At 36.2% G+C, this 8,827-nt stretch overlaps 1 long non-coding RNA gene across 1 annotated transcript; it reads left to right on the top strand.

Annotated features, from left to right (window-relative positions):
- Positions 64 to 1,717, top strand: LOC108662505. The gene is made up of 3 exons (XR_001928381.1): positions 64 to 103; positions 763 to 836; positions 1,657 to 1,717. It is a non-coding gene; the product is annotated as an uncharacterized LOC108662505 (long non-coding RNA).

Genomic DNA, 8,827 nt, shown 5'->3' with positions numbered 1-8,827 from the left:
GGTCAGCCAAAACCAGCAGGAGAGAGAGAGAAATAAGAACAAACCCTAGAGTGAGAAAATTCAAAGAAAAAGTGTGATTTTTCAAGGAATCAAGTGTTTAAAGGTATGATTTTTCAAGCTTAGCTTAAGATTTATCATTTCCATGCATTTCTCCTTATTTTCCATGGTTAAATTATGTGTTTTGATGATGGATTCAAATCTGATCATATGGGTTTAGAGAGAGAAAGTTGTTAGATTAATTTGATTTTGAACTATGTTAGTGTTTAGTGTTAGTTTAGCATGTTTATGAGTAAAACAACAAGAAAAATATTCATTTTCTCCATGAATTTCTATAGGTCGAATCTAGCCAATGGTGTGTGAGGATGAGGTTGACTTTATTTTAAGAGAATTAGATGGAAAAATGATGAATTATGAGGTTGGAAATTAAATGGGAATTTTTTGTGCAAAAAAATTGAAATTTTTACCCATTAGGGGTAAAAGCATAATTTGTGGTCCAAACTGATAAATTGGACCACATTCACAGTCATTGAGGTATTGTGGATATAATTGGATTATTGAAATTGAAATGGATGGAATTGGAGTTGAATTGGAGATTTTAGAAATTTACACCGTGTATAGGCGAGTTAGGTCGGACACTGTGATTAAGCTATTGTCCAAACATTTCACACCCTATCTAGTGCATACGCATGGATAAGAGCCTGAAATAATATATATTAATTTGACACAAATTATTGAATTTTTTGTGTCATGTATTGTGGATAGGTGGTGAGCTATCTGATACGGGTAAAAGACTACACCCGAGGATCGAGAATAGGAGTATATCTACTCCTAGTATAGTGAGTAAACTTACTATCGTCTTAATTATCTAGAGTAGATTTATTTAATTGTGTGATTTTATGGAAAAATGGTTTAATTGGAAAATTATTGTGTTTTATGGGAAAATGGGATTTTATAAAATAATTTTATAATATTTTTGAAAATTTAATAATGATTTCAAAAATAAAGTAATTGGAGACCTATACTATGATTGTGTTGTTTATTCATGATTTTACATTAAATGGCTTATGATAAATGTGGGTATGACTGGTTATTTTTATGATTTAAAGAATATGTGAACTGCTTTGATTTGCCTTGAATGTGTTAAGTGAGCCATGTCATACTATTGTGATTTTATTGGTTGGTGGATTATAAAGTGGGCACTACAGTGACGGGGGTTCCGTGAGTCAGCCTAATTAGAGGGGCACGGTTCTCAATTATTGAGCTTACCTCGATTAGAGAGGCGCGTAGGATAACTCCCGAGGTAGGATTTGAGTACACTTCACGCTGGCCACCACGTGAAACTGGGACTCAGCCAACGCCAAGGAACTGCTGTGTTGTCAGAGGTGAAATGTGTTTGTGTGTGTGACAATAAATAGCCTTGGCGGTCTGGGTAAGTTGCTTTCGTGGGGTATCCCCTAGAATGGATTTTTGGCAAGGGCCAAGTTTTTGAAAAGTGCATAAACCATGTTGAGTAATTGAATGAAATCTAATTATTTATATGGGTTGGGATGAATTATTTTAATTGTTTCCTATTACTCGACTTTAGATTATTTTGATGATGTCTGTCTACTCACTGGGATTTTATAATCTCACCCCTTCTTCCTATACATTTTTCAGGCTCAGAATAGGCAATAAACTGTCAATTGCATCGATAAGTAAATTTCGGAGTTGCATCCTAGAAAGCAAGGTTATAGACTTAAGCCTTCTTAGTTATTTGGGGGCCCACGTGTCATTGTAATTTAAATTGTATACTCCAATTTTCTATATTACAGTATGTATAAATTTATTTTGTTTTTATGTGCAGAAAACTAATTTTTGATGTTTTAAAAATATATATATATTGTTTTACATCAAAATAGATTATTTTAATTAATATTTTTATTTTATTTTATTATTCAAAAAAAAAAGAGAAAAGAGATAAGAATAGAAAAATTGGTACAAAAGCCTTGCGAGGTCTCGAAAGGCATTCGGGGGAAGAATGTCTGTCGAGGCTTCGCGACGGTTGTCACGGGCTCGATGGGAGTTCCGGGTTGTGACACTAAGCATCAAAGTACCATCATCGTTGAGTCTAAACTCACTAGTTTCTCCATCTTGCAGCGTTTGAACTTCCTGCTTGAACCAATCATCGGATTTCTGTAATTCTCTTATTTGATTCAACAATGAAGGTCTCACAACGAAACTAGCAAGTAAGGTTCCATCCTCACCATTATTCAATTAGATCCCTAGAGATTTCATCTCAAGTAATATCGAAAAATAAGAACTCCGAAGTGTTGCTAACGACGACGAGGATTTACGACTTAAGGCATCTGCTACAACATTTGCCTTTCCAGGGTGATAATCAATCACCAAGTCATAATCCTTAATCAACTCTAACCATCGTCTTTGTCTCAAGTTAAGCTTTTTCTGGGTGAGCAAATATTTCAAACTCTTGTGATCAGTAAAAATTCGACAACGCTCACCATTATAAAATTGCCTCAATCTTCTTGGGATCGACATAAATTCTAACTCCGGACACCACATGTCCCAAGAAAACCACTTCCTTTAACCAGAACTCACATTTAGAGAACTTGGCATAGAGTTGTCTCTCGCGCAAAGTTTGCAACACAATGCGCAAATGGGCAGCATGTTCATCATCATTCTTTGAATAAACCAGCATGTCATCTATGAACACTATCACAAACTTATCTAAGTATGGATGAAACACCCTGTTCATAAGATCCATAAAAATTGTCGGGGTATTAGTCAAACCAAACGGCATCACCAGAAACTCATAATGCCCATAACGCATCTTGAAAGTAGTCTTGGGTACATCATGCTCCTTAATCTTTAACTGATAATACCCAGACCTCAAATCAATCTTAGAGAACACCATAGCACCTCGTAATTGATCAAAAAGATCATCAATCCGAGGTAAAGAATATTTATTCTTGATGGTCACTCGGTTCAACTGACGATAATCAATACATAACCGAAGAGTGCCATCTTTCTTTTTTACAAATAGGACTGGTGCTCCCCAAGGAGAAATACTAAGGCGAATGAAACCTTTATCCACCAAATCTTGCAGTTGGACCTTCAGTTCCTTCAACTCTACCGGAGCCATTCTATATGGAGGGATAAAAATAGGTGTAATACCTGGAAGTACGTCAATAAGGAACTCAAGCTCTCGATTAGGAGGTAGTCTCGGTAACTCATTAAGAAATACATCAGAAAACTCACTTACTATTAGGATATCCTCTAACTTAGGTTCTTCCTTTGAAGTATCGATCATGTGAGCCAAATAAACTGGATACCCTTTCTGCACTAGTTTCAAAGCTTTGATGGTCGAGATTACACAAGACGGTAATACTCGACGTTCCCCTGCAAATACAATCTCTACTCCCTCCGAATTTCGAAGAACAACTTCTTTTCGAAAACAATCTATGTTCGCCCGATGTGCAGTTAACCAATTCATACCCAATATTAGATCAAAATCCAAGATCTCTAAAGGAATTAAGCCACCCCTAAATTCTTTCTCACCTACTCTTACCCCACAGTCTCTTTAACAAGTATTTCTAATCAATTGTTCTCCTAGAAGGGTATGCACTACAATTTTTCCCTCTAATGGTGACAGGTTTCTATAAGCAATTGATGCAAATGTCGTACTCACATAAGATCTATATGAGCCAGAATCTATCAAAACATAAGCATCTTTATCAAATAAAGACATAGTACCTATCACTGCTCCAGGTCAGACTCGTGCCTTATCTTCCGTCACTGCGAAAACTCTTGTCGAAGTACGAGTCTGTGGTCTCGAAGGTGGATGTGCCGGGGTATTACTCTCTACACCAGACTGTATGGCTACTCCTTGTCTCGATGGTAACCCAGAAGAATCTCTCCTCTGCATATCAGTGCGAGCTGGTGGAGATGATGCAACTACAGTGGCTCGTCTTAACCGTGGGCAACTACTCCTAATATGACCCGACTGACCACAATGAAAACATAGTGCGGGCCCTCTACACAGCCCAACATGATAATTTCCACAATTCTGCATTTATCCAAACCTCTGAAACTCTTCCCAAAACCAGTCATGGCAGATCTGCTAAACCTCAAAGGTCTCTGCTGTGATGGTGGAAATAGAGGTCGAGGAGATGTCACTGAAACAAAAGTAGTGCTCCCTAAAGTTGCTGAGTCCTTGCCTCTCTTTGGTGGTTGACTAGAAGATACACCAAGATTCTTTCTTTTTGCAAACTCGGTCTGAATCCTCCTATTCTCAATCACGAGCTTCTCAGCCCGTAAAGCCATCTGTACCACCTCCTTATGTGGCTCCTTACCAGTCACTGTCATTCGCTCTCTAATCTCATTACGGAGCCCTTCCTCAAAATAACTGGCCTGATCCTGCTTAGATTTCACCAGATCCGACACATATAACATTAACTCGTTAAAACGAGTTCGTACTCCTCTACAGTTAGATTTCCTTGTTTCAAGCTCAAAAATTCTCTTTTCTTTTCTTTCTGAAGAAAGTAAGTGAAATACTAACCATCAAATTCTCTGAGGAAGTCAGGCCATGTCTGAGGAGTAATGGAACAGGACTTCACCGAATTCCACCAGGTACGAGCCCTCTTCTCTAATAATCTCGTAGCCACCATCAGCTTCATGTCGTCGTCTAATCTTATATCAAAGAGAGTCTCTAAAACCTGATTAATCTAGTCCTTTGCCATAGTGGCATCCAACTCACCCGTGAAAGACACACAACCTAATTGCCTAGCCTCCTTCAGCTTCTTAGAAATGGATACATCCTGTACTGGCGAAACTAAAGGAGTAGCTGGAGGCACTACAGGTGGAACTTGACTAGTCTGAGCTTGACTAGCCATTGCGGTAAAGAAAGTTGCCAATGCATGTGCTGCCTCAGTAGGCATGGCAGGAATACTAGTAGGTGGTTGAGGAGATGGAGGATGTGGACGACTATCGGCCTGTTCAGCAGCAGGTGCTGCCGGAATGGTAGATACAGCCAATTCTTCCCCTACTGCATCTAACTGATGACGTTGGGAACGTCCTCTTCCCCTCCTAACCGATCTAGTGAGAGGTGGGCGTTCGAGAAAATAAGGCATAATAATCTATAAGAGAAAACGAGCAAGTTTAGGGAACCTTAGGCTCTATATGCAGATGCATGCATTCTATTCGACCTAACCTAACTTAATCCGAGGCCGCATGATACTGTAAATTTTTAAAACAACTTTAAAACCAAAAACTCTTATCTTTAAAACCAAAAGCTCTGATACCAATCGAATCGTCACGACCAGGTACTCCCCTCGAGCCCATGACAATCACCGCAGTACCCCGATAGACACTCATTTCCCGAAATGCTAATCGGGACCCCGCAAGGCTTAATATCGGTATCTCATTTCCAATTTAAAATAATAGTTTTAGAAAACTGTGTAATTAATTTTTTTATCAGAGTAAAAACAAAATAATTTCTTACATACAATAGTACAGATAACTAAACTATGAAATTTAATTTACAACGACACTTGGGCCCCCAAATGACAAAAGTGAAAGAAGGCTATGAACCTACGATTTTTGAAGTAGTCAAGTCAACTGTAGCCTTCGACGCTATCAGCTATCTACAACCTACACTGAGCCTGAAATGGGTGGAAAAGAGGGTGGTGAGATTATAAAATCTCAGTGAGTAAACAGACATCATCATAAACATCTAGAGTTGAGTACATGGAGACAATAAAGTAAATTATCATAAATTGGATCACATCATTAGAATACATTTCATTCAAAATACGTAAAGAGGGTTATGAATCTCATAAAAACTAGGCTTGTACCATAAATCCATCATCAGGGACACCTTGGCTAAGGCATCCTACCGAGACCGCCAAGGCTGTTAAAAATTCACATTTCGCATAAATCATGTTTTTATTTTAAAAACATAGCCGTTCCTTGACGTTGGCTGAGTTCCCCCTCACGTGGCGGTGTGGCGTGAAATGAACCCTAAGCTTTACCTCAGGAGATACCTTGCGCGCCTCTCCGTTTGAGGTAAGAATATAATAGGGTTTACTGTGCCCTTCTAAAAGGCTAGTCCATAGAAACCCCTTACTGTAGTGATTAATTAATATATAATCCACCATACAATAAAACTCAATAACATGATATGGCAATTTTTGTAATTTACAGTCTTTCAAGGCAACCAAACAATTCGTATTTCAATACAATTGCCAACTAGCCAATCATGCCCGATTTATCATAAGCCAATCAATTTAAACAATCGAATTACAACAATTAATAGTCTCCATGTACTCTATTTTTCAAAATCATTATTAATTTCAAAACAATTTATAAATTAATTTCATTAACACACATTTATTCATAAAACATGAAAATTTACCTTTTTAAATCCATTTTTCCATAGAATTCATGAAATAATCTAAAAACCACCCTAGATAATTAAAATGATAGTAAGTTTACTCACAATGTCTAGAGTGCAGATTCTCGAAATACTCAGACTACTGGTCCTCGGGTGCAATTCTCTTACCTTTATCGGAGGACTCAACACCTTGACATAGTACAAAATTGAGAAATTCACCACATTGGTACTAAATTGAAATTAAACTAATTTAGACTACTAATGCATGACATAGAATGCAAAAATGCACTAGTAACTATCTAAACCCGATATTGGCCTAATTCATCTCATCACCAGATTAAATTACTAACGCGTCCAATTTAATCCCAAATTACTCCAAATTGTTCCAATTCTTTTCCAATATCTTAATTCACCAAGCTCAAATCAAATAACCTAAAATTTGGCAAAACTATCTTCACTTTTCTTCTTAAAATTTTCAGCCAATAATGGTGCATTAACACCGTGATTTTTCCTACTACTTTTCCACACCATAATTCATCATTTTCGAACCAATTCTCCTAAAATAAAAATCAAATTCATCCTCACTCAACACATGGTAAATTCGGCCATTGATGGTTGTTGGAGAAAATAAATTCTTTTCTTTTTGTTTTGTTCCTAAATATGCTAAACTAACTAAAAACAATAACATAACTTAAAATTAAATCAATCCAACAACTTTCTCTCTCCATACCTATTTTGATCAGCCATCAATTCATCATGAAAACATGTAATTTAAGCATGGAAAATAAGGAGAAATGCTTAAGGAAAATAGATTTCAAGCTTAAGTTGAAAAATCTTACCTTTTTCACTTGTTTTCCTTGATTTTCCACACCTTTTCTCTTGAAATTCCTCACCTAGGGTTTGTTCTTCCTTTCTTTCCCTCTCTTCCTTGCTTGGCCGAATATTTGGAGAGTAATGGGCTGATTTATGCTGATTTTTAAGTTAAACAATAAAATATCCTAAGCTTGACACTTGTCATTTTCTTATTGGTCTATTTTTAAAACTTTAAAAATTTTAAACCTTTTATCTCCACCACATGATTAGTCAAAGGTCAAAAATACGGATAAGGGAAGACCATGTGCTGGACAAATGTCCTAATGGTGAAAAATTACAATTTTGCCCCTGGGGTGGCAAAATTACCATTTTACCCCTATACTCCAAATTATACCAAAAATTAAAATTTTTCACTTGTAAACCTCAAATCATACTCCAATAAGTCAAATGGGGTCAAAAATCTTTTCTAAAAATTTCTATTTTGTCCCTAAGTGGCAAATGACCATTTTACCCCTATATAGCAAAAATTTTGATTTGACTCCAAATTAATCCTCAAACTCCGAATTACCATTTTGAGTCATCCTTGGACTATGAAGCTCTTAATTTCACTTTAAAATTTCTATTTGATCTAGTTCGAGGCTTAAATCAACTTTGTTGTACCTCTAGTTACAATACCTACTTTTGTAAATTTTTTGGGACTCTCCTAGCATACAAACATGCTATCCATCACATGTATGTCATGACAAATATTTTATAAGGTTGGGCTTGACATCAAACATATTGAGTTCAAATCTCGAACCACTAAAACCATTCTTCATTTTAATTGGGTACATCACTAACTCCACACATACTTATACATGTACATTCAAATGTCCATATTCCTCATTATGTATATGGGTCTCTGTTTTCAATTGCCTTCAGACTAATTTCTCTTTGTTCATTCCCATCCATAACCATGATTCAATAAAATAATCTTCATAATTCATACAAATTCTCATCATGCCTGTGCATAGTTCCACATCATTTACATACTTATACTCTTTTTTTATCATTTCCAATTATATGTTTAAGTTTCCTTATACTATATATCATTGCATCACAATGTCATCTCCATTGAATTATAATTTATTATGCGCGTATGCTTTATAATCCCATTGATGCCTCAAAGATTTATCTTAGCTTGATCATTGCATCTTATGCAATACCATAATTCCTAAAACTCATCCTTATTCCTCGATTATATTTCATGCCTCTACATTACCTTGTATCCTTCTTGCATTTCGATATTGATTTGTCACTTAAAACTCAGACTCATTTGAATCATGTATGCCTCAAGCATTTTCGAATTCCAATTTCCATAATATATTAGGAAAGTTTCATTATCCGACTTCATTATCGAGGTTAACTTCAATCATCTTTTGTTCCACTCTTTCATACGAATATAACATTATTCTCCCTTAATCAATTTATAAATTGCACTTGAAATTGTAAAACTTGAAACTAGATTCTCCTCAAGTACCTTTCAATATTAATACTAATATCACTCTCAGCTTATAGCTTCCTTTTTATAACCACATAACTTAGTGCTTTCTTTCACAAAATCCACGGCATAACTTCTCTTGAGTA

The sequence above is a fragment of the Theobroma cacao genome, chromosome 6, assembly GCF_000208745.1.
Source record: "Theobroma cacao cultivar B97-61/B2 chromosome 6, Criollo_cocoa_genome_V2, whole genome shotgun sequence".
Taxonomy (NCBI): domain Eukaryota; kingdom Viridiplantae; phylum Streptophyta; class Magnoliopsida; order Malvales; family Malvaceae; genus Theobroma; species Theobroma cacao.
Note: the sequence above shows the minus strand (reverse complement) of the source record. Positions and strands in the feature narration are given on the sequence as shown.